The sequence below is a fragment of the Geotrypetes seraphini genome, chromosome 1 (assembly GCF_902459505.1).
Source record: "Geotrypetes seraphini chromosome 1, aGeoSer1.1, whole genome shotgun sequence".
Classification (NCBI taxonomy): Eukaryota; Metazoa; Chordata; class Amphibia; order Gymnophiona; family Dermophiidae; genus Geotrypetes; species Geotrypetes seraphini.
In genome coordinates, this window is record NC_047084.1 from 67,857,280 (window position 1) to 67,883,866 (window position 26,587).

A 26,587-nucleotide genomic window follows, 5' to 3' on the forward strand; every position below is an offset into this window, starting at 1 on the left:
CCTTTCAACTTTTCTCCTTTTTTCTTTTCTGCCTCTGTCCACTCAAATCTTGCCCTCTTTTTCATCCTTCTCTTTTTTAAATTTTCAGCTACCTATCAATTTTTCATCTTCTCTTATTCTGTAGCTCTCCCATTTCCCATCTCACTCCTTTCCCAACCTCCTATTTCCTTCTCTCTCTCCTCTTGGTCCAACATTTTGCTCCGTCTCTTTTCTGTTGTTCTTCTTTCCTCCCCCCTTGATGTTGAATAACAAGATGGAAGGAAAAAAAAGAAGAGATGCTGCATCTCTCTTTCCCTTCCACCCCCAGGCCTAACTTTTCTCCATCCCCTTCCTTCTCCAGATTCAACTTCTCTCCCTTTCTCTTCCCAACAGCCCCCATCCCATCCCATCCCCCTGTCTGCCTGCCTCCCTCCCCCAGGTCCACCATTTCTCCCTTTCTCTTCCCAACGGTTCTCCATTCAAGTAACCTTTTCCCGCTTTCTCTACACTACCCCAGGTCCAACCTCTCTCCTGCCGTGCCGGGGAATCTGCCACCCTCGGCGATTCGGAAGTGCTGTGTGTGGCTCCTCCTCCTGCTTTTTGCCTGCCGCGGCCTGTCTCCAATGACATGCAACTTCCTGTTTCCGCCTGGATGGATTGCGCCGGACGGAGGGCGAGCCATGAACAGCACTGCCAAGTCGCTGCCGAGGCTGGTGGACTTTCCGGCATGGTGTCATCGGACCGGCGCAGAGGGGAGGACACGCTGGACTCAGAAGGGGAAGATCAGGAACGTTGCTGCGGGCTACATAAAAAGGCCAGGCAGGCCGGATTCGGCCTGCGGGCCTTGTGTTTGACGCAAGTGGGTTAGAAAATAAGGGATTAATTTTTTTTTTTTTAATTCTTTATTGATTTTTAATCAAAAACAGTGTCATACAAATGAAAGAACAAAATATATTCCACATATTCCACTATTATCTATACAGGTAACATAAATATCATTCAATAATTTCATTTTCCTGCATATAATAATATCATAATACATCCTAATATACAATAAAAATAAAGAATAAAGTAATTCAAATATCACTATCAATATTTATTCCCCTCCCTCCAACCCCCCACCCCCCTGATGTGTAAAGATAAATAAACCAAAGAAAAGAAGAGATATGATGAAAATACATTATTATGTTTTTACAAATTTAGTCAATGGGCTCCAAATTTTATTAAATACCTCACTAAAACCCTTACATTCTGCGTTAATTCGTTCGTATCTGTATGTAGTACACACATTCACCCACCAAAATGTATAATTAATTCTATCATGGTTTTTCCAATTACTTGTTGTTTTTTTTTTAAACGTATGTTTATTAACAGTGAAAAATACACCGCCCAACAGGGCACAACATTAATCATCAAAAAGACAAAAATCAGTCCATTACATATGGAAAGCAGGAACATATGGAAAGCAGGAACAGTAGCAATACTTCCCCAAAGTGGCCCCCGCACAGAGATAATATACAAAAATAGAATAAAAACAATGAAAGCAACGGGGGCAGAAGCAGTTAAGTGCAATTGCAAAGTTAAGCCGCCCATCTGGAACAGTGATCTCCCACCTTTTTTTTTGTACCATACAGATAGCCCCCAGACACCACACAGAACTCAGGATACCAATCGCACGCTACAACATCCGTCCCATACAAACCTTTCACTCATATCACCGAGCATCTCCCTCCCTCCCCCCCCCGTCCCTAAGGCACCAGAGTATAATAGGAAAGAAAAAAAGAATGTAAAAAATCATTTAGGATGCGCAGCAGAGGACTAATCAGGGGTGCATAGAATAGGATCTGATCTAAGGAGACCCCCGCTCCCCCTCCCGTGCACACGACGGCACCAGGTCCCGCAGTCTCACCCATAAGCCAGCGTAGTGCTGCTTAAGCACGCTCGGTGTTCTAGCATAGGATCGAATTTCAAACTGAGCCACCTCCCGAAGTCGACTCCTCCAGTGTTGTATCGGAGGGGGCTCCTCGGACATCCAATAAGTCAATATCAATTTCTTCACTACTAGAATAGCGTTATAAAAAAATCTGCATTGGGGTGTGGTGAAACCCTGATCCTGGAGGGAGGTCTGCAGACCCAGGAGTATGAACCCATAGTCCCATTCTACAGTACGTTGCACCGCTTGTTCCAATAAGGGGAGGGCTTCCCGCCACACACTCAGCCGAGGGCACTCCAAAAAGGAATGGATATAGGTACCGACGCGGCTCCTGCATTTAATACAGGAACCGCTATCCCAGAGTCCCATGCGTGCCCCCCTCTGCGCTGTGAAATAAGCCCGGTGAAGGATCTTATACTGGAGTTCTTGGAAATCTGCAGATTTAGTGTAGGAGTATAATGTAGCAAAGCAGGCCGCGAATTGCGATTCAGAAATATCCTGCCCCAAATCCCGCGCCCAGGAAGTGCGCACTGGGGTAAGTACCGATATAGCGAGAGAGGACTTAAGGATGCGGTACCAGTGCGCAAGGGAGTTTGTTGCGGGCTGGGTGGCCGAAAAAAGGATATCCAGAGGCCCCTTGTCCCAGGCCCCAGCAGCTCCTCTACGTTCCGTCTCCCAGTAGTGACGTACTTGAAAGTAAGAAAACAAATAGCATGAAGGAAGGCCCCATACGTCCCGTATCTGCTGAAAGGATGGGAACCCAGTAGGAGACAAATCAAGTAGGTTTTCCATCAGCATACATCCTTGGGCCGCAAATTGCTGAAATACAGATCTACCCCTGCCCGGTGGAAACCTGGAGTTACCCTCTAGACATATGAAAGGAGATATGTCCGGTGGCAGTTGCTGTCTACGCCTCCACCAACGCCACGCCAGCCTAAGCGGACGCAGAAAATGGAAATAAGCGATGTATCGCCTCCCAGGATCTTCTTGTCGATGTATTAGATTCATAAATTGAAAAGGGGCACTCCAGCCCGCCATCCATCCCCGGGGGGAGTAACGTGGGCACTCTGTGTAGCCCTCATGGATCCAGCGGAGAAGAGAAGCAACGTTATAAAGCCGAATATCCGGGACATTGAGTCCCCCCAAAGATTTATCCAAGATGAGTTTGGACATCGCTATCCGAGGAGTGCGGGACCTCCAAATGAAACGGGAGATAGTGGATTTGAAAACCAGTTCGAACCTCCTGGTAAGCCAAAGCGGCATGGTCTGTAAAGGATACAAGAGTTTTGGTACCAGAACTATTTTTACCAAGGCCACCCTACCCAGAACCCCCAGCGGTAGTTCCTGCCAAGCCTGGCACAGTTTTGCAATAGCCTCGAGTGGTCGGCGGATATTTGCGTTATAAAGTGTAGGTAGGTCAGTGCTGAGGTATATTCCAAGATATCTCATCGGTTTAGTCGTGGGTGCAATGGGTAACACCGCATGCCAAGGCTCCGCCCGACCCCCGGCCAGTAACAGTAGTTCCGATTTACTACAATTAACTTGTAAGCCCGACAATGCACCAAAAGCTCGGATCACCTCCAGAGCTCTGGGCAAATGCAAGGAGACCTGATCCACATAGAGTAAGATGTCATCAGCAAACAAGCTGATTTTACATTCCTGTCCCCATACCATGATTCCCTGAATGGTCTCATCCTGCCGAATTTTCGCCGTGAGGGGTTCGATAGCCAAAAGAAAGAGGAGCGGGGAAAGAGGGCACCCCTGTCTCGTACCTCTCTGTAATCTGAAGTCCTCAGTTAAGCCCCCATTTATCATTAAGCGCGCCCTGGGGTTCTGGTATAAAGCTGATGCCCAGGCCAGAAATTCGCCCTGAAATCCACCCCGGCGCAGGACCCAGAAAAGATAATCCCAAGAAATGCTATCGAAGGCTTTCTCCATGTCCAGGCCCGCCACCGCCTCCTGGCCGCCAATTCCTACCCTATCATGGATCGCCCCCAAGACCTTCAGCAGGTTCATAGAGACGTATCGGCCCGGCACAAACCCAACCTGGTCTGGGTGAATAAGATCGGGGAGAATACCATTCAAGCGCCTCGCCAAAGTCGCTGCCAGGAGCTTAACATCCTGATCCAGAAGGGAAATCGGGCGAAACGACCCCACCAGATCCGGGTCCTTACCCGGTTTAGGGAGCAGGACTATGTGCGCCATGTTATCCGGAAAGGAACCCCCCGTCCTCGCCACCTCATTATACATTGCACTCAGGGGCTGTGCCACCAAATCCTCGAGGATGCGGTAGTATTCGGGTCCAAACCCATCCGGGCCGGGCGCCTTTGCCAGTTTAAGAGACCGAATGGTGACACGGAGTTCAGCCTCGGTTATAGGTAGGCTCAAGGATGCGGCCTGATCCTCCTCCAGGCATGGCAGTGATAAACCCCTGAAAAAGTCCCTAAGGGCGATCTCATCCAGTGGTCGCTTACCATATAGGGTCTCATAATACCTAACAAATTGTTCCGCAATTTGGCTCTCCCCTTCGTGCCGAGTGCCCCCAGCATCGCGGATTGCTGTAATAAGTTGACGTTTCTTATATGGTCTCACTAGATTTGCCAGAAGTTTCCCTGTCTTGCCCCCCCATCTGTGCATGTTATACCGTTGAAACGCAAGGGTCTGCTCCGCTCGTTGATGAAGTAAGGTCTCAATGCGATCTCGTATTGTCTTGTATTCCTGTCTCTCCTTATCCGAGAGAGAAGAGATATGGGCCCTGCGAAAACCGTGCAATTGTCTCGTGAGGGACAAGAGCTCTGCTCCCCGGGCCTTGCGTTTAGCCGCAGTATATGCGATCACGTGCCCCCACAGAACTGCCTTGGAGGCATACCAGTAAGATATCGGTCCAATGTCAGGGGTGTCATTAGTGGCCTGGTAGTCTGCCCAGCGTGCCCTAAGAAACGTCCGGAATTCCTGGTCTTGGTACAGGTGCAACGCCATTTTCCAAGAGGAGACCTTACTGCCGGCTGCGAGGGTCAAGGTAAGATCCACAGTAGCGTGGTCCGAAATCGTGGAGTCCACTATCTCCGACTTAGCAGCCCTAGAGAACAACCTTTGATCTAGTAATATGTAATCCAGGCGGGCGTACACTTTATGTACATGGGAATAAAAAGTAAAATCCGAATCATATGGGTGCAATGCCCGCCAGACGTCCACCAGACCTAAATGCTGTGTCAGGAAGCCCACCCCTTTATTGTCATGATCCCTCAAACTACCCCTGGGAGGTTTGCAATCCACCCCTGGGACTGCAGTGATATTCATATCTCCCCCCAGGACCACCTGGTATTCCGGGTAAGCCGATATTTGAGAGAGAACTGTGGAGAAGAATTTATGACAGTAAGAGTTGGGGGCATACAAATTACAGAGTAACAGTTTTAAACCCCAGAGTTCCCCCAGCACAATTACATATCTCCCCTCCCGATCAGTCAGTTGTTTATGCAAGACAAAGGGCAACCTCTTGTGAAACAAAATTGCCACCCCTCGGCGTCTTCCCCCAGAGGTGGAGGAGTAAACATCCCCGACCCAATTTCTCCGCAATTTAGAGTGTTCAATCTGAGTAAGGTGGGTCTCTTGCAGGAAAGCCACATCCGCTTTCAAATTACGCAGGCTGGTAAGAATACGAGATCTCTTTACTGGGGACCTGATGCCATCGACATTAAAGGTGACAACCCTTAGATCAGCCATAACAGTGAGAGAATAGCATTGTGCTGCACAGTAACCCGGAGGGGAACATTCCTCCAAGAGTGTGAGAGTTCATCCATTCTCCACCATCCAGACAGGAGTTGGTCCTGTGCAGAAGGAGCAGATAGGCCCAAACGAAGCCTCCCAGCTAAGCTTCGCTGCCCTCGGTATCTTTGTGCCCCCTATTCCCGCCCCCCATACCCCCAAACATCCCCCCCGTACACACATCCCGGACTCAACCACACACTCCCACTCACGCCCCCCCTCACATCCCACCAGCAACCCTCCTCCCCCTACCCTATCCCCCCATGCTGATCCCTCCCCACCAGCATACATTCCCATAAGTTTATCCCCCAACCTGCCCGGAGCCCTCCCCCCCACCCACCGATAATTCCCCTGTCATATAGTCCTGATACAGAATAAAAACATAAACATTGGACAAAGAAAGGTAATACCAACAAGTCCAAATTGAACTCTCCAGAGCATCCGTGGACTGCTCCAAAAGGGCCCCGATCTGGTCAGGATAACCAGCGCTGAATAGGTCAGGTAGGGTCCCTCAAAATGGAGTGTAGCCGAAAAGTGTGCAGGAGTCCGTATGGAGACACAGGCACCGAGGCCCCTCTCAGCCATGCGCGGGTCACCCAGGCAGCTCCTTCAACCCGGGCTCGGGAGCCAGATCCGAGTTGGGAGAAGGAAAGGGCCCCACCTCCTCAGCGACGGTTGGAGTCCTGCATCCCCACGGTGCACGCTGAAATTAGTCAAGTATGTGTCCTCTCTGCAAGCCGGGCTCATAGGGACTCCAGCACAGCTTCTCTTGAAAGCAGAATTTAGATGCTGAGGGATCTCAGATCAACTGCATCAGGCTCGGGATGACATTAGGCGGGTAAAGACGCCAGGAACGCCTTGGCCTCATCTCCGCTGTTAAGGGTGAGGGTCCTGCCCTCATGCCAGACCCTGAGTTTCGCTGGATAGACCAGCGCGAATTTAACACCTCTGTTGTGGAGGTCTGTGCAGGAGGGTGCCATGAGCTTGCGTTGGGCTGCCACCCGCACAGAGTAGTCGTTGAACATGAGCACTCGTGAGCCCTTGTAATCCAGGGCCCCCGCCTTTCGGTAAGCCCGGAGAAGGAGTTCCTTTTCCCGCCAGTTAGTGTAGCGGGCTATGGCAGTCCTCGCCCTCCCCCCCTCCGTGGGCCGGCTTCCAATGCGGTGCGCCCGTTCACATGCAAAGGCCTCTGCGCCCCCGGTCAGGTTCAAAGTTTCAGGGAGCCACGTGCTAAATATGGCGTAGAGTTCTTGCTCACCCACCTACTCCGGGAGCCCGACCAGCCGCAGGTTGTTTCGGCGGCTTCTGTTCTCCTGCTCCTCCAGGGCCGCCAGTAACTCCCGGGACGTTTTCTTCAGGTCTTCCACCTGGGCAGTCAGCGTCACGCACGTGTCCTCCTGATCGGACACCCGCTGCTCGACCTCCGTCAAGCGCTGGCTGTGGGAATCAAACTTTTCATTCATCTCATCCACAGCCGACTGGATTTTGTTGAGTCTGTCTGCCAGCGCCGCCGTGACCGATCGCGTAATATCAGTGATCCAGTCACCGGCGGGAATGGTGAATGTGGCCTGCTCCGCCGCCATCTTGGAGGGGGTAAGAGAGGGCTTATCCCGGGTGCCTTTTGCCGATTTAACGGGCATACCCCGTGCCGCTGCGATCGCTCCGGAGAGTTATTGAAAGAGCTGATGTTTATTTCTTGTCCCGCTTGCTCGTAACTGCAGTATGGACGCAGAAGGGCCGACTTTATCGCTGATTTAGTGTGTGTGAGGCAGGAGCTCTCCTGTCGTGCGACTGCTCAGACAGGCTGCATCACGTGACCCCCTTTCCAATTACTTGTAATCAATTGAATGGCTATACCTGTTAGGATCATAAATAGACGACTCATATTTATCTAGAGTGGGTTTCACATGTAAAATCCTTCCACAAATTATAGCCTCAAATGACATTGGAACATTTGAATCTAGTACTAAATTTATTTGTCACCAAATTGACTTCCAATATATTAATATAAATGGACAAAAATATAACAGATGATCGATCCAAAGTCCCTTTACCAGTATGATCATGCCAGCATCTATTAGACTTACAACTATCTATTTTATTTAATCGAACTGGGGTCCAGAAAATCTTATGTAACAAAAATAACCATGTTTGTCTCATAGATGCTGACGCTGTACATTTCAATCTCCAAGTCCAAATTCGTGGCCAACGAGACACAGAAATATACTGTTTTATCTTGATGCTCCAGATGTCTCTAAGACTATTTTTTGGCTTTTTATTCAAAAATCCAGAAATCAATTTGTACCACTGAGCAGCCTGATGACCTACTAAATCAGTTTGGTAGCAAAGGATTTGCAGGCTAAAATATGTTTTAAAATTTTTCCATTCAGGGAACACACTCTGAATAGCCTGCTTCAACTGCAACCACCTATATTGTTGAGATTTTAAAATTCCAAATGACTGTTGCAATTGTGAAAAATCAAGCAGATTTCCATTAGACATAACGTCATATAATGTCCGAATACCTGCCTGCATCCAATTCTTCCAAGCGATTAATTTGAAGAAAGTTGCACATGAAGTCATACTGGTGCTTGAAAATTATTTCATCTAGTATGTGCATTCAAGTATCACTTTTTGAGTGTGTGACTAACAAGTTACCGTATTTTTTGCTCCATAAGACACACTTTTTCCCCTCAAAAAAAGTGGGTGGAAAAAAAGGGTGCGTCCCATGAAGCAAATACCCAAATCCCTCCCCCCGTTACCTTATTTAGACTGCCGCCCGCCCCTTGCCGCCAGTTTCTCACTGCCGCCGAAAGAAGAAGAAGGGAAAGGCCAGGCGGGTGCAGTGATTTCACACTGCCGGCCCAGAAGCCTTACCCCTGACGTCAATTCTGACCATTGGCTGGCCTGGACCTTCTCGCCGATGTCAGAATTGACGTCGGGGGTAAGGCTTCTGGGCTGGCGGCGTGCAATCGCTGCACCTACCTGGACATTCCCAGCAATTCCTTCCATTCCGGGTGCCGCGCTACTGAGCCAGGAGTCCTCCCCCCCCACCCCGGGCTGCTGCTTCGTCGACATGTCCTCACAGCAGCGGGAGGTAATTAAATCCAGTGGGCAGACTTGGGGGGGGGGTGGAAGAGGACAGAGGATGGAAGGCAGTGAGGGGAACAGGAGGGAGGGAGGAAGGGACAACTGTTGGGCCTGAGTTGGGGGGAGGAAGAGGACAAAAGCTGGAAGGCATTGAAGGGGGACATAGGAGGGAAGGAGGGAGGAAGGGACAATTGTTGGGCTGAGGAAGGAAAGAAAGAAAATAATCACCAGACAATGGGGGGAAGGAAAAGGACAAAGGCTGGAACGCATTGAGGGGGACATAGGAAGGAAGGAGGGAGGGAGGGAGGAAGGGACAATTATTGGGCCTGAGGAAGGAAAGAAATAAATCACCAGACAATAAAGGTAGGAAAAATGATTTTATTTTCAATTTAGTGATCAAAATGTGTCAGTTTTGAGAATTTATATCTGCTGTCTATATTTTGCACTATATTTGTCTATTTTTCTATAGTTGTTACTGAGGTGACATTGCATATTTTAAAAAGTCATCTGCCTTGACATTTGTGCCCTGTCCCAGCCTACCACTAGACCACCAGAGGTGGGACAGGGTACAAAGTCTGGCATGGAAAGGGGACAGGGTGAAGAGCCTGGCAAGGAGTGTGGGGTTGGGTGCAGAGCCTGGCAGGGAGAATTTGGTTCAGAATGTTTTTTTCTTGTTTTCCTCCTCTAAATCTAGGGTGTGTCTTATGGTCAGGTGCGTCTTATGGAATTGGGTGAAAAGCAAAGCTTTCACCTGCTTCCTGAAGTAGAGATAGTCTTATGTTAAGCAAAGCCTTTCAGGGGTTACTCAGGAGAAGGCTTGCTGGTGGGTATCACATTGTGTGATGGTTCTTCAGATAGGATATGGTTAGGGATACTCTTTGGGAGAACCATAATGACCTTGAAGGTGTGTAGAGGGAGATCCTATTCTTCAAGTACTCTGGGCCATTTCTTTGAGGCCCTTCAAGATTAGACACAAAGTTTTAAATTTAGCTCTGTACTGTACTGATAGCCAGTGAAGTTTTTGTTAAAATGGTGTGATGTGGTCATGTCACTTACAGCCTTCTATGAGGGTAAATCAAAAAGTAAAGGCAAAATATATTTAACAGCTTTAATGGAAGTTATTGTGAGCAATTAAACATATCATTTTTCCACATAGTCACCATGAAAGATAACACATTTGTTGTATCATTCAACTAGCTTCTGGATTCCTGCAGAGAAGATGATTTTGGCTGCTCCTGAAGTCAGGTGAGCACCACTTCCTTTACTTCATCATTCTTTGTCTTTTGCTCTCTGGGTTGCAGTGTTGCACCCATGTCTCATTGCCGGTGTCAATTCTCTGCAGAGTACTCAGATTTTCTTCATACCATCTCTGAATCGAAACCTCCACAAGCTGTTGCTTGTGCAGATCAGTAAGCTGTTTGGGAACCCATCGTGTGCAGACCTTCCTGTATCCCAAGTCATCGTGCATTATTATTTTTTTTGCGGAGTTCTATTTAATTTTATTGCTTCCTGGTTTTCATTCTTTATTCTAATTTTCATTTTTGCTGCTTCTGGTGTTTGCCTGTTCCAGCTCACAACCTGTGTGTCAGTCTGAGTCCATGAGGAGGGGGATCTATGGCTTGCTGGGATCCGGTGCTGAATGAGGGGGCTGCAATGAAACTGGGGTGATCTAGAATAGATTTCTGTTGGACAGTGACTCTGGAACTAAGGTCTAATTGTTGTTATTTATTATTTTAATTTTATTTCTGTTTCTATTTTTTAGTTTGGTATAACTTGTTTTAGTTTAACTTTGGGGTTTTAAGGGGTTTTGGGGGAAGGGTACAAATTCTGTGTTCTATGTTATTGGCTAGTTTGTGGGGAAGGTCTTTTTGGTTTGATTTGTGATTTGAGAGATATACTGTGTATATAGCCCCAGAAATATCAAATAAGAGACAAGTTAATCTAATCATGTATTTTTTAATGAATATAACTTATGGGCAGACTGGATGGACCGTTCAGGTCTTTATCTGCCATCATTTGCTATGTTGCTATGTATGATAATATATATATATCCTATCTCTTTATCTTATCTCTAACTTTCCTGTTTCTAATGGAGTTCCTTTCCTAATTTATCTGTATTTTACTGTAAACCGCTTAGATCTATAATATGCTTAAGCGGTATATCACATGTTAATAAAATATATAATAATAATAATAATAATAATAACTATTTTTATATTTACTACCATACCACAAACAGTTCTAAGCGGTTTACAAGGGAAGAGACTGTATACAGACAGCGACTTTACAGAGAACTTTTGAAATTACATTGGCATGCTAAGTTTAGTCAGGTTTATCTGGAAGTGTTTTGGAAGTACATCCAAATTTGCAGCCAATTGAGACATCATTATCTGTCTGTCTTCTCTAATCAAGGCATCTGCCCTGTCGAAGTGCTTGTGTGAGCAATGTTGATGGGTGACCAGAATGGCCTTCATCAGTTACACATGTTCTTCCTGCTTTAAACCTTTTTACCCACTCATAAACCTTTTGTTGATTCATGATGCTATGCCCATACCGAGCCAATATCTTATGGTGAATTCCAAGCCGGTTGATGTAGTGTATCTAGATTTCCAGAAGGCTTTTTGACAAAGTTCCTCATGAGAGGCTGCTGAGAAAATTAAAGAGTCATGGGATAGGAGGCAATTAGGGCTTGGAAAAGAGACAGCTGAGGAGAGATATGATTGAATTCTACAAAATCCTGAGTGGTGTAGAATGGGTACAAGTGGATCAATTTTTTTTTACTGCATTAAGATTTACAAAGACTAGGGGACACTTGACGAAGTTACAGAGTAATACTTTTAAAACCGTTAGGAGGAAATATTTTTTCACTCAGAGAGAATAGTTAAGCTCTGGAACGTGTTGCCAAAGGATGTGGTAAGAGCAATTAATGTAGCTGGTTTTAAAAAAGGTTTGGACAAATTCCTAGAGGAAAAGTCCATAGTCTGCTGTTGAGACAGATATGGAATGGTAGAATGGAATGCTGCTACTATTTGGGGTTTTGCCAGGTACTTGTGACTTGGATTGGCCTCAGCGAAGATGAGATACTGAGCTAGATGAACAACTGGTATGACCCAGTAAGGCTATTCTTATGTTCTTATCTTAGTTATCCAGTGAACCCCCACCCCCATATATTTCACTCCAAGATATTTAACCATACATTTAGATGGGTATGTTAGTAAGAATGCGGCTCCAAGGGTCATAGTTTTAGATCTCATAGCCAAAAACAATCTCCTTCATTCTTGAGTTTGTCTTGTCACATCTGGAAACATCCAAATCTTTTTCCCATAAAATAACACATGGAAATTACGGAAGTAAAGTCTTAATACTGCATTTACATCTTGTTCAAAGACAAACGAAACAAGTAATGTAGCTCTTTCAGATATTTCAGATAGAGAAGATTCAAGTAAATCTGTAACATTCAAAACCTCTCCTGCATTTAAAATCACACCTTCTGTCTCTTGACTCTCTCCCATATCTTTCTTTGCTGGACTATAATAGATTTGATTCGCAGGTGGAATATTTTCAAGAGGAAATTGAAAAATCTCTGTAAGATATTTCTTAAAGATTTCCATGGGAGTTATTGTCAAAGACTTTGAAAAATTAAGGAAACACAAATTCAGTCTACAATTATAATTCTCTATCTGCTCAATCTTCCTATTATCTTTAATAATACCAGATATTAAATCTTGAAGAGTTTTGATATTATCTTTTACAACATTCAGTTCAGAGGCAAATTCCTCTTTGGTGCCTTCTATTTTTTCCCCAGATTATCAACATTACTCACAAGAGCTGCAACTTCCAGGGAAAACTTAGAAACCATAGAATTCAGCTTTGCGAGAGCCTCCCATATGCTGTCTAAAGTCACCACCACTGGTTTCACCATCTGAGAACAAGTCTCAGAGGTTACTCAAAAATCTTTCTGTGCTCGTGCATTCCTAGTAAAGTGCTGCACGGGTTCGGGGATGACAGGAATCCCGTGGAGATTTCACAGGGTTCTCCTTAGGGATGTAGGTACCTCGAGGAGCTTGAATGTTATCACAGTAATGTGCCTCCTTTTCCTGTTCTCCAGCCAAACTTGACCCCTCCCCAAAGTAGCATGTAGAGCTCCCAGCACACTGCCCACAGCCGACCCGGATGCCTTCCCTCTGACATCAGAGCTGACGTCAGAGGGAAGGCTTCTGGGTCAGCCATGTGCAGGAACTGCCAAGAAGTATGGCTGGAAGGCAGGATGGAGGTGGCCGACCTGGATGTTTCTGGTACAGTTTCGTGGGAGGAGGGCATGGAAGAAGTTGGGCCACAAAAAGGAGGGAGAGAGCGAGTGAATGCAGTGGGCAGGGACGAAAGATGCAGCACATGGTCCAGGAGATGAGAGCGGGAGAAATGCTGGATGTGGTAGTAGAGGGGGTGGGAGAGAAGCACACCAGATCCATCTCTCTCTTTCCCCACTCCCTTTGTGAAGCAGTGGCGCTGACGACTCCACCCCCAAATTACCTCCGGTAGATTTTGCTTTAAATTTGCTGTCCTTGCGGCGCACACTTATTTGCTTACTGTTATTCACCTGCACTCACTGGGCTCTCTACTGCTGCTAACTGCCTTTTCAATTTGTATGTATGATATTATTCACTGTACTCCTTTGGTTTTAATTTATGTTTTAAAATTTCTTTTATTTACTCTCTCCTTGGATATAATCTTTGTTGTTATTATGTTAAATGTCTTGTCGCCTTGTTCCTCAGAGGCCTTCTCTTTCCTTGTGAAGACTGCTGCCGCTGATGACTCCGCTCCCAAATTACTTCCGGTAGATTTTACTTTAAATCTGCTGCCCTTGTGGCACATGCCAGCTCCCTATCTTCATATGCTCCCTTCCACTACTGCCCCTGGAATGTCATTTCTAACCTGTCCCCCCAAAAAACACATGCATCAACCAAGTCAATCAAACAGCAGCACTTTTGCTACAAATCGTTCCACTTATTTTATTCTGCCAATTCTTAAACCCTCCCTCTGCCTCCCCCCCCCTCATCTAACTCCATGGGCTCCACAATTCCCGTCTCTTGGGGCCATCGACTTTCTTCATGGGCCGTCCTGTGTCCTTGGCCCAGATGCCTTAAAACTATCCCTATCATTCCATCCCACCTAACTCACAAAAAAATCCAATAATTATTCCCTGAACCCCAAAATTGGACTCCTAAATGTCCGCTCAATTAAAACCAAATACCACATTGTACACGATCTAATTCTCCAACAAAATCTTCTCATTCTCTGCTTAACAGAGATTTGGCTAACCGAAGGAGAAGAGGCCTACATTAATCAAGCTTGCCCTAACAATTATGAATTCAAATTACACTGCTGCACGAACAAAAAAGCGGTCTAGCCGTTATCTTTCACACCTCCATCCCACTTAAAACTGAAACCTTTTTAACATCAAACTTTTCTCCAGGTGAAACTTTGCAATTCACACTTCTCAACAATATAGCTCTAAGTTTCCAACTTATCTATCTCCCCCCTTCAATCACCAAAGCCTCACTTTCCCTCCTTCTATCTGCATTATGGATTTCAGTATCTCCCATCATCTTTGGGGATTTCAATATACACTTCAACCTACCAAACCGCCCCAACACCTCAGAATTCCTAACTCTAACTTCAGACATCTCCCTAACCCCCCTAATTTTCTCCCCCACTCACCTAGCAGGTCATACCATTGACATGATACTCGGACCAAAAACCCTCGCTCACATATTTCAAAATCAACAAACCCATCCTCTTCCATGGTCGGACCATGTATTAATCACTTTTCATCTCCATTTGCCCATCGATTATTCTCTAGCTTCTCCCTACATTTATAATTTTCAGACTACAGCAAAATTACCACTTCTGCAATTCAGAATTCCTTGAACCTAGATATTAAAGAATTTGCAAACCTAGAAATGGAAGAACAATCAGGCCTATGGGATGGTACGACACACTCTCATCGATACTGTAGCTCCCTTCCAACAAAATACTTCACGCTTGCAGCTTAAAAAGAAACCCCGGTACACAGAAAATCTAGCTCTTCTTCAACGCCAACTTCATTCTTCTGAACATAAATGGCGGCATTCTCGATCCATCACTGCTCTCTGACAATTCAAAGAACAAGCAACCCACTACAAACATGCAATCCAAATCGCCAAGAAAGAATACTACTCAAAATATATAACAAATGCTAGTAATTCATCAGCACTCTATGCTATATTTCAATCTCTCTCCCCTTATTAAAAAAACAATCAAAAACACTCCCCAGCTCAACCAACCATTGGCAACAGAACTAGCTGACCACTTTGACCAAAAAATAAAAAAACATTAGAACAAATCTTGGACATACACCACCAATAAGTTCTCCAGATCCTCTTGGTCAAGACAATTATCTCTCATTCAACACATTCTCAAAATTCAAACTCCCCTCTTTGGATAATCTATTTAAAGTTATTCAGACCATGAATGTTTCAAACAATCCTACCGAGACTATCCCACCAACCACTTAAAAAAAAATCTTTCCTATATTCGGTCCTTACCTTCTAGAAATGATAACCAAAAGTCTCTCAACCAACGCTGTACCAAAATCTTAGAAATCCGGCTTAGTCTTCGCTAAATTTAAAAAAAAAAAAAATCTAGAAGATGACCAATGCACTAACTACCGACCAACTGCCAACCTGCCTTTCATAGCCAAACTTACAGAAAAGATAGTGGTCAATCAACTTTCTGACTTTTTCAAGAAAACAAACGCTCTTCACCCACATCAAACGGGTTTCTGTATAAATCATTCCACAGAACTATCTCTCCTCGGTCTCACTACCACTATTTACTACTATCATGATCATCACAAATCTGTCCTTTTGATATCCCTCGATCTCTCAGCAGCACTCGACATTATCAATCACGACCTCCTCCTCCTCCATTGTCTCAAAAACAGTGAAATCTCAAGATCCGTTTTCCACTGGTTCTCTTATTTCACAGATTGGAACTTCAAAGTCCATTCCAGAGGATCATCTTCTTCCCCAATCAGGGGACCAGGGCAGGATTGGGGGCGGGACTGACAATTAATAGATGTCCCCTTTTGATGAAAAAATAAATGGTTACTTCACCCATGCAAAACATTTCTCCTTCTTTTACCCCTCTCCAGCAACATGCCACATTCTCTCCCTTCATTCCCTCCACCACCATGTTCAACATTTCTCCCTCTTGCATCCCTTTCAATCTGTTCCACTTGTTCCCTCTCCACCACCATATCTAACATTTCTCCCTCTCATTTTTCTCTTCCCCATGCAACTGCACCTCAATCCTCTCTCCCCCTATGGCCAACAATTCTGCTCTTTCTACCATTCCCCATGTGTACCATCTTTCTTTCCCCTCACTCACACACCCATGCCCAACAATTCTCCCTTTCTATTCCCTCCCCCACCTCAGCATCTCTTTCTCTCCCTTCCTCCATCCTATGTCCCAAGTTTTTGCCCCTTCCTTTCTCCCTTCTATCCCAAGTTCATGCCCCCTCCCTTCCTTCTGTGTCCAAATGTGCTCCCTCCTTGTTGTGTCCCAAGTTTATGCCCCTCTCCCTCCTTCCAGCATTTGTCCTAAGTTTGTGCCCCTCCTGTGTCCAAATGCACCCCCTTCTTTATCCCAAGTTCATGCCCCCTCTGTCTCCTTTCCTTGGCCCGAGTGTGTGTGTGCTCACTCCCTCCATCCTTTCTGTGGTCCAACTACTTCCATGCCCCTCTTCCTTGAGACTGTACAGGAGCCATCCAGGTCAGATGCCTCCTTCCTGCCTTCCAGCCGCACTTACATCTTTGCTGGGCCGTGGTTCCTGCAAGTGGCTGACCCGAAAGCCTTCCCTCTGACATCAGCTCTGATGTCAGGGGGAAGGCTTCTGGATTGGGTATGGGAGAAGTTCTGGGAACTCTGCAAGCTGTTTTGTGGAGTGGTCGAGTTCGGCTGGAGAGTAGGAAATGGAGGTGCACTATTTGAGCCCCTCAAGGGGCCTCCATCCCTGCAATCTCGTGGGGCCCCTGCAACTCTGGAGGATCCCCTTGGGATCCCCATGATCCCAGAGGGGGGATCTTACGGGATCCCCCTACCTGTGCAGCTCTCTATTATGAAACAGCGATCAAAGTTCAAACAAGTTTGCATGCAAATGATTTGCGTAGACGTTCGTCATAATCTCCGTTCGATCCCGTCCGATCGACTCTCACACATGCGCAGAACACTCTACTTGATACAGATTTGCAACATCAGTCATAGGTGTGGATTACTGTAGCATGTCATATGTGTACGTCATCGGTGCATGTCAAAGGTGTCGGCCGCAAAACATTCTTGTCACAAAGCGCTTTACAACACGGCAGTTAGAGATTTTCCATCTTTGGAGCAGTTGGAAAGAGCTTTTGGAAAGGAAAAGTGAACAGGCGGCATTTACAGAACAGTTTTACATTGTTTTTTTGTCTTTTCCTGTTGTTTTTGTTTCGAGGCCATACGGAGGGGGTGGAGAGGTAGCAGCAGACCATGCAAATGTGGGCCATAAATAAGGGTGGTGCTGTATAAAGTTCTGGCCAGTTTGTACATATTTTAATCAAAAGGAACGAAAAAATTTGCCTTCTCTCATTGATCCCATCTTTTCACTGACCTCTCATTTATATTTTACGCTGTTAACGGGCATGGATAAAACATACCTTAAAGTGCTCACAATGTGCATATAACATGTCTTCGTCCCTGCTATTGTAAAAACTGTTTATGGTATCAATGTTATAATTATTTTATTAATTTCAGGTCTGAACTATTGCTAAAAGTGATTGTTTTTTTGTGTGCATTGCAAAGCGATGTTAGAGCATCAATTGTTTGGCTAGTTTACAAGGCATTTCAATATTAATGACCTTATTTGCATGGCTGGATCAGATAATGAGCGATGATGCAAGCGATCAAGCGGTGAGAAGTTTTCTGCATTGGGTTGGCAAATCTGATCATCGCTAAACCAGTCAAAATCAGTTTAGTGATGATCGTTAGATGATCACTGACTTTAGTGCATTTGGCTAAAGTGTCTTTGCTTATTTCTAAATGGTAGTCTTGACAAGTGGGACGTATCAAAGCAGTCCCCAGTTCCTAGGATAGGACAGATGAGCCTGCTGCTAGTACTGAGGACCCAAAAACAGTGTCCAGTTCAGTTGCTACATTTACCCTGTAAAATAAATGTGTGGAGATTGGACCAAGTGGACACCCTGAAAATCTCTGCAGGTGAGACTCTGCCCAAGAGGACGCGACACTGAGAGCAGAGTGTGCCTTCACCGCCATTGGAGACTGCTTTCCACTTCCAATATGGACAGAAGATATGGCCATCCTGATCCACTTGAATACGGTCGTGTTAGATGCCTGTCTCCCCCAACATGCCGCATTCATTAGCATGAAGAGATGATCAAAAAACCGGAACTTGCTGGTCACCTCCAAATAATGAATCAAAATTCTTCATACAACCAGAACTTTCAACATTCTATCTGCTTTCTTCACTCCCGTAGATGTGGAGGCTGGAAGATGCACCTCTTGGTTTATGTGAAAACTGGGCACGACCTTCGGTAGGAAGGAAGGGAACATTCAAATTGATACACTAGCCTCCAAGATTCAAAGAAAAGGCTCCTTGTAGGACAAAGCCTTCAGCTCCAACACTCTTCTTGCTGACGTCAAAGCCATTAAGAAAACTGTCTTAACCATCAGATCTATCAGGGATGCTGTAGGAGTGTAACATCATTTTCCTTTCAAAGGCTTAAGGCCTGGGTAAGCCTGACACCATTTTACTGAATCCATATTTGCTAAGACATAAGGAGCTCTGAGAATCAGCTCTTTTGAACAAAGAGACTATGGATTTTGCTGTGCTACAGAGTTCAGCTTGAAAAAGTATGTAGAAGCAAGTTATAAGCATGGTAATGAAGTCTGTCCTGCTTCTTTATCATCTTGGCTGGACATGCTGATTAACCTTGGAAGAAGATGCATTTAGAAGCCTATTCACCCTCCTTGGGTCCCGTCCCTGATCAGGAACAAAGAGCTAATTCATCAAAGTTCCTTATGGCTCAGCAAAGATGGACTCAGTAAAATGGTATCAGGCCTGCCCAGACCTTAACCCTTTGAAAAGGCAATGATATAAAACTCCTACAATGCCTCCTCCAAAGGCTCATATGGGACCTTTGCATGGGCCCGCAGTACCAGATTAAGGTTCCAAGATGGAAATGACTAGCACATTGGAGAGTAAAGGCTCCCTTCAAAAATCTGGATATATCCAAATGGAATGAGAGCTTGCTGACCTGTGCTCAGAAGGTCTTTCTTCAGACCTTCCTGAGGAAACCCAGCACCACCGAAACTGGTGTGGTCACCGGGTCTGAGCATTTTCGCTCATACCATTTCCTGAAACATTTCCAGATTTTTGGGTAAGTCACTAAGTCAGTAAGGTCTGCTTCTTAGACCTCGGGAGCATGGCAATAACTTCAGGTGAGTAGCCTATATACCCTAAAGTGTCATGCTCAAGAACCATGTTGTAAAACCAAAGTGCTCTGGATCCTCCAAGGTGATGGGACTTCTGAGAAAAGATTCGGAGGACTAAGAAGCCTGAGAGCAGTATTCTTCTGAAGAAGTACTAAGTCTGCGTACCACAGCTGCCTCAGCCATTCTGAAGCTACTGATGAAGGAATCTGCCTATAATTGGCCACAGAGGGAACAAATACTGTAGCTCCTCCACAGACCAAGCTTGGACTAGAGTGTCCAGTCTGGCACTTCTGGGCTTATACCTTTGGCTGAAGAAGCGATCCACCTTTTTGTTGGATGCTGAGTCCATGAGATCAAACATTAGATGCCCCGCAGCGCCTGACTATGCAGTCGAAGGTCCTTAGAAAGAAAGACCACTCCCTGGAATCCAAGGTCTGTCGATTTAAGAAGTCCTTCTGCACATTCTCCACTCTGACTACATGAGCTGCCGAGATGGGCTTCCGTCCACTGAAAGTGCAGGCAAGCATCCAAGTTGAGCAGTGCACTCCTGTTGCCTCCTTGCCTGTTTACATAGGTTATTGCCTACAGAACTGAATTGCTCTCAGTTCTAAGTCCTTTAAGATGGGGACCACCCCACTTCCAGCGGCATCCCTCGTAATGCGCACCCTAGTCAAATAAATTGACATCCGTCGCCAGAACTGATCACTGAGAGATACACAGCAACATTCCTCTGGCCAAGGTGGTTCCAGCCACCAGTCCATACCTTGCCTGAGCACGGCAATGAGAGGTCCAGGGCGTCCAATTACAGAGACCACCTTGAAAGGAGCAACTTCTGAAGAAGGCGCAAGAATGCTTTTGCACAGGACACCAGATCTATTGTGGCTACCATAGATCCCAGCAGCTGAAGATACTGCCAAGTTGTGGGGGCTGGCAGGCCGTGAATCTCCCAAATTTGCCGCACGAGCTTCTTTTGTGTGCTTTTGGGAGGAAGACCCTGTTCTATGCCATCTCAAAACAGACTCCCAGGTATTCCAAGGACTACCCTGCTCAACATCTGTAGGAGCTGGACTACTTGATCCACCACTCTCACTCCCTCGTCCCTCAAGGGTGCTCTTATGAGCCAAATGTCCAGGTAAGGATGCACCTGAATTTCCGCCTTATGGAAGTGTGTTACCATAACCAACACCTTGAACATAAGAATTGCCACTGCTGGGTCAGACCAGTGGTCCATCATGCCCAGCAGTCCGTTCCTGCGGTGGCCCCTAGGTCAAGGACCTAAGTCCTAATTGAGTCTAGCTTTACCTGCATACGTTCTAGTCCAGCAGGAACTTGTCTAACTTTGTCTTGAATCTCTGGAGGGTGTTTTCCCCTACGACAGCCTCCGGAAGAGCATTCCAGTTTTCCACCACTCTCTGGGTGAAAAAGAACTTCCTTACATTTGTACGGAATCTATCCCCTTTAACTGCCGCCAAGTTCTGAGCTCTCCCTGCTTCTCTTTCCCGTGGGGCCGACCAACTCTCGCCACCTGACGTCAATTCTGACGTCGAAGAGGACGTTCCGGGACAGCCAATCGCTGCCTGGCTAGCCCGGAATGTCCTTTCCGACGTTAGAATTGACGTCGGGTGGTGAGAGTTGGTCGGCCCCACGGGGAAGAGAAGCAGGGAGAGCTCAGAACTTGGCGGCAGCCTGTTTCCCAATGGCGGCTGTGGCAGTCTATTCCCCGATGGCGGGGGTGGCAGCATGCTCCCCAATGGTGGTGGCTTTGGGGAGGGCAAGGAGAAAGAAAGAAAGGGGGGGGGACAGGGAACCAGAAAGAAAGGAGATGGGAGACAGACAGAAAGGGGGCATGGAGAGAGAAAGAAAGAAAGAAAACGAAAGAAAGAAAGGAGGCATGGAGAAAGAAAGAAAGAAATGGGGCACGGAGAGAGAAAAAGACAGACATACAGAAAGAAAGGGGGCATGGCGAGAGAAAGAAAGAAGGGGGCAGGGTGAATTAAAGAAAAAATAGGGGGAGGGAATGAAGTATGGAGGAGAGGAAGCATACAGGAGGCTGAAAGAAGGGAAGAAATATTGGATGCACAGTCAGAAGAATCAAGTGCAACCAGAGACTGATGAAATTACCTAAGAAAGGTAGGAAAAATGATTTTATTTTCAATTTAGTGATCAAAATGTGTTTGTTTTGAGAATTTATATCTGCTGTCTATATTTTGCATCATGGCCCCCTTTTACTAAACTGCAATAGTGGTTTTTAGCGCAGGGAACCTATGAGCATTGAGAGCAGCGCAGGGTATTCAGCGAAGCTCCCTGCGCTAGAAACCGTTATCGCGGTTTAGTAAAAAGGGAGGGGGTATATTTGTCTGTTTTGTATAATTGTTACTGAGGTAACATTGCATAAAGTCATCTGCCTTGACCTCTTTGAAACCCGAGGAATATAAATGATAATTAACATTTTCTCTGTGTACAGTGTGCTTTGTGTTTTTTAAAAATTTTATTGTTGATAGATCATTTAGACTTGGCCACAAAGGTAAAGAGGAGGGAGGGAGGGAGAGGAGCTGCTGAAAGACATCTAGTAATCCTTGCAGGCTTGACTGTGCAGGGAATTATTTTTGTAAAATCATGTTTTATTATGTGACTGGCATTATTTAGACTTTAATTACTATGAATGAATAGAATGAAAATGATATAAAATTGCTTGCTTGTTTTTATGTGCAAGCGCTGAAGGGAAGTGGAGAGAGAGTGGGCTGAGGATGCTGAAGGGAAATGGGGAAGAGAGAGTGGGGAGAAGACGCTGATTTATAAATTGACAATTGTACAGAATATTGTTTCTTTTTATACTTTAATATAATAAGTTCAGTATAAAACTATTCGAGGCTTATGTGGATGGGATCAGGTGGTTTGCGGGGTTGGGAACCGAGCTCACAGGGGACGGAGACAATTTTTTTCCCCGTGTCATTCTCTAGGCTCTGCCACAAATCGATTTCGACTACATATGGGTGAGCGGGATGTCAGTCAGGTTGATGTAGCCTTCGTAGCGCAAGCGGGCACAGGGTATAGAAACATAGAAATAGACGGCAGATAAGGGCCACGGCCCATCTAGTCTGCCCACCCTAATGACCCTCCCCTACCTTTGCCTTGTGAATAGATCCCATGTGTCGATCCCATTTGGCCTTAAAGTCAGGCACGCTGCTGGCCTCAATCACCTGCAGTGGAAGACCATTCCAGCGATCAACCACCCTTTCAGTGAAAAAGAATTTCCTGGTGTCACCTCGTAGTTTCCCGCCCCTGATTTTCCACAGATGCCCTCTTGTTGCCACAGGTCCCTTGAAAAAGAAGATATCTTCCTCTGCCTCGACGCGGCCCGTGAGATACTTGAATGTCTCGATCATGTCTCCCCTCTCTCTGCACTCCTCGAGCTAGTATAGCTGTAATTTGTCTAACCGTTCTTCGTACGGGAGATCCTTGAGTCCCGAGACCATCCGGGTGGCCATTCTCTGAACCGACTCCAGTCTCAGCACATCCTTGTGATAATGCGGCCTCCAGAATTGCACACAGTATTCCAGGTGGGGCCTCACCATGGATCTATACAATGGCATAATGACTTCCGGCTTACGAAACCCCTGCGTATGCAACCTATGATCTGTCTTGACTTGGATGAAGCCTGCTCCACCTGACTTGCAGCCTTCATGTCCTCACTGACGATCACCCCCAAGTCTCGTTCTGTTACCGTTCTTGTTAGGATCTCACCATTAAGGGTATAAGTCTTGCATGGATTTTGGCTGCCTAGGTGCATAACTTTGCATTTTTTGGCATTGAAGCTGAGTTGCCAGGTCCTAGACCAGCGCTCTAGTAGGAGTAGGTCGTGCATCATGTTGTCGGGCATTGAATCTTCGTCCGTTTTGCATTTGCCCACTACATTACTTAGTTTGGCGTCATCGGCGAATAATGTTATTTTACCACGAAGCCCTTCTGCCAAGTCTCTTATAAAGATGTTGAATAGGATCAGGCCCAAGACCGAGCCTTGTGGCACTCCACTGATCACTTCCGTCATTTCGGAGGGGGTGCCATTCACCACTACCCTTTGAAGCCTACCTCCAAGCCAGTTCCCAACCCATTTCGTCAATGTGTCACCTAATCCTATAGAACTCATCTTGCTCAGCAACCTGCGATGTGGTACGCTATCGAATGCTTTGCTAAAGTCCAGGTACACGATGTCCAGGGACTCCCCAACATCCAGCTTCCCCGTTACCCAGTCAAAGAAGCTGATCAGGTTGGATTGGCATGATCTCCCCTTAGTATATCCATGTTGACGGGGATCCTGTAGATTCTCCTCATCCAGGATCTTATCCAATTGGTGTTTGATTAGAGTTTCCATTAGTTTGCTCACTATCGATGTTAGACTCATTGGTCTGTAGTTTGCTGTCTCCATCTTTGAGCCTTTCTTGTGGAGTGGAATGACGTTAGCTGTCCTCCAGTCCAACGGGATGCTGCCTGTACTAAGGGAAAGGTTGAAGAGCGCTGACAGTGGCTCTGCCAAGACATCACTCAACTCCCTAAGCACCCTGGGGTGCAGGTTGTCAGGCCCATTGCCTTGTTAACCTTGAGCTTTGACAGCTCACCGTAGACACTGCTGGGCGTAAACTCGAAGTTACTAAATGGGTCAACTGAGTCAACTCTTTTCTGTAGCTGAGAGCCAAGCCCCGGTGCTTCTCGGGTGAAGACTGAGCAGAAGTATTCATTTAATAGTTGGGCTTTTTCGGAATCCTTTTCCACATAGTCTCCGTCTGGTTTCCTAAGACGTACAATCCCGCCTGAGTTTTTACTTCTGTCACTGATATATCTGAAGAAGTATTTATCTCCCTTCTGGATGTTCTTTGCCAGAGATTCCTCCATGTGGAATTTAGCCTCCCTGACTGCTGTTTTGACGGCTTTCGACTTGGTCAGGTAGTCTGCTCTAGAGTCCTGTTTCCGCGATTGTTTGTAAGAGATGAATGCTTTTTTCTTCTCCTTGATGAGGTCTGAGATCTCTGCAGAGAACCACTGCGGCTTATTGTTCCTTCGCCGTTTACTTACTAATTTAACATAGCGGTTTGTCGCTTACTGTATGGTGGATTTCAAAGTCAACCACATTTCTTCCACGCTATCGGTTTCTGTTTGGCTTTGTAGCGCCTGGTGAACAAAGGAACCCATGTCTTGGAAGTTTGTGTCCCTGAATTTGAGGACCTTGGTCAGCGTGGTAGATTTAGTGAAACCTTTCCTAAGATTAAACCATACCATGTTATGGTCACTGGAGGCCAATGTGTCGCCCACCGAGACCTCTGTGACACTTTCTCCACTGGTAAGTAATAGGTCAAGTATTGTCTGATCCCTTGTTTGGTCCAACACCAGTTGCCTGAGACCATCTCCCTTCATAGAGTATGACTCTCAAAAAAAAATCTTAATCTTTGTACAGCTGATTTCGGCTCTTTTGACTAATGAGTTTGCTTACCACTGTCCTAGTGCAACAGAGGTGATGACCGACCACATTGTTTCCATGCAGAAGTGGGGGATCTTGAGGGCTGCACTGACTGACTTTACAGCCAGAATTGGTCTCCAGTCTTCCAAGTCTCTTTTGGGCACAATGAAGTATATTGAGTATCGGCTCAAGCCCCATTATTCTTGCAGCATGGGCTCTATGGCTCCTAGAGCAGAGTCTCTGAACCGTCTAGGCTGTCTTTTTCAGCTTTCCTGCTGGAGAAATGAGAAAGAGGTCCGAGAGGAGCTGGTAGAACTCAAGCTTGTACCCTTCCTGAATGACTTCCAGCAGCCACTGATCTGAAGAGATCTGCATCCAAGCCTGTCTCCCACCCTCAGGGGTCATTGCTGTTTCTTGGAAGCCTCAGAAGAACGGGATCTGGATGCTTAGGAATGCCTGGTGCTCCCAAACCTTTGTCTCTAGCCCTGGAATGTCCTCTGATTGGAGGACGCTCCCAAATACTGGCAAAACCACCAGGAGCCACAAAATTTCCGCTGTCAGAACGCCTCCCATTCTGGAGTCTACTATCTGGTAGGGATTTTGACTTATGATTCACCACACTAGCTATGAGATCATCCAGACCCTTGCCAAAGAGCAACTGTCCTTGAAAGGGGAGTTTACTCACGGTCGCTTGGAGGCTGAATCTCCCGCCCACTGCCTAATACAGAGCTTTCTGTAGGCAGAGATGGCATAAGCTTAGATCTTGTTCAGGACCCTAAAAAAGTCATAGAGAGCATACGCAACGCTGTCAACCCCCTTTAAGAGGAACTGGGGATTAGTGTTGCTGTCTGGATCCAGACCCAGGCTTAGCTAAGCGTAACATGCCTGGGCAATATAAGATGACTCTGCTGCTACTTTCAGGCCCAGCACAACAGCCTTTAATTGTATTTTGAGGACAAAGTCTGTCCTGTGTGTCCTTGAGGGCTACTCCCCCTTTACTAAGGAGTGAAGTTTGCTTCGTAACCTGTCCCACCAGCGAATCCACTTTAGGTATAACAAACTAATGCTGGAACTCAGCATCCATTGGGTAGAGCTTAGCCATGGACTTGAGAACATTTCAGTCATCTGTTAACATCTTAGTGATTTCGATATGAGGGAAAACAGGTAAGTCCTTAATGCTGCTCATGAGTGAGCACTGAACCATGGAGGCTTGAGGCAGCTCCAACTTTTATTCCCAAAGCACCTCCGCAATTAAACTTTGTAGGTTGGAGGGTATGAACAACTGTCACATCTTCAAGATCAAGGGCTGCCACCTGTCAGCTATCCCCCCCCCCCCCCAGGTTGCTGAATCTCCAAGGCCAAATCCTCTGAGTCCACCAGAGCTTGGGTCCCCTTGATATCCACATAGCTCACTGGGGTGGACCCTGCACCTTTTGCTAAAAACCCTGGTGCTACCCTCTGTTGAAGCCCCGTGGAGTTAGGTTGGATTTTGAAACTTAATTTTGGAGTGAACCACTGCCCAGGTTGCCCAGAGGGTCCTGGCAGGGTCACCCGCTCTTGCTTCTGGTGTTTGCCCACCAGCACGCAGCTGCATTTTGCCAGAAAGGCCAACTTCACTTTCTCCAGCTCCTACCAGAATTTCTGGCCCAGCAAACGCTTCAATTGAGCACCTAAATAAAGCTACCATCCACCCCCTCTCATGTGCCAAGTGGCATATGAAACATTAATCCCTTCAGATAGGCATCTGCTGCAAATCTGGCAGGAATCCGAAGTATTTACACCTGAGGAGTCCATCTATACTATTTTCTGTCAAAAATAAGAGATATTGAGACAGATGGAAGCTT

The 26,587-nt window shown here is 46.2% G+C and overlaps 1 protein-coding gene across 1 annotated transcript in view; it reads right to left on the minus strand.

Moving 5' to 3' along the window:
- Window positions 1-26,587, minus strand: part of NIPBL (NIPBL cohesin loading factor) — a 1,354,860-nt gene that overhangs the window by 383,911 nt on the left and 944,362 nt on the right.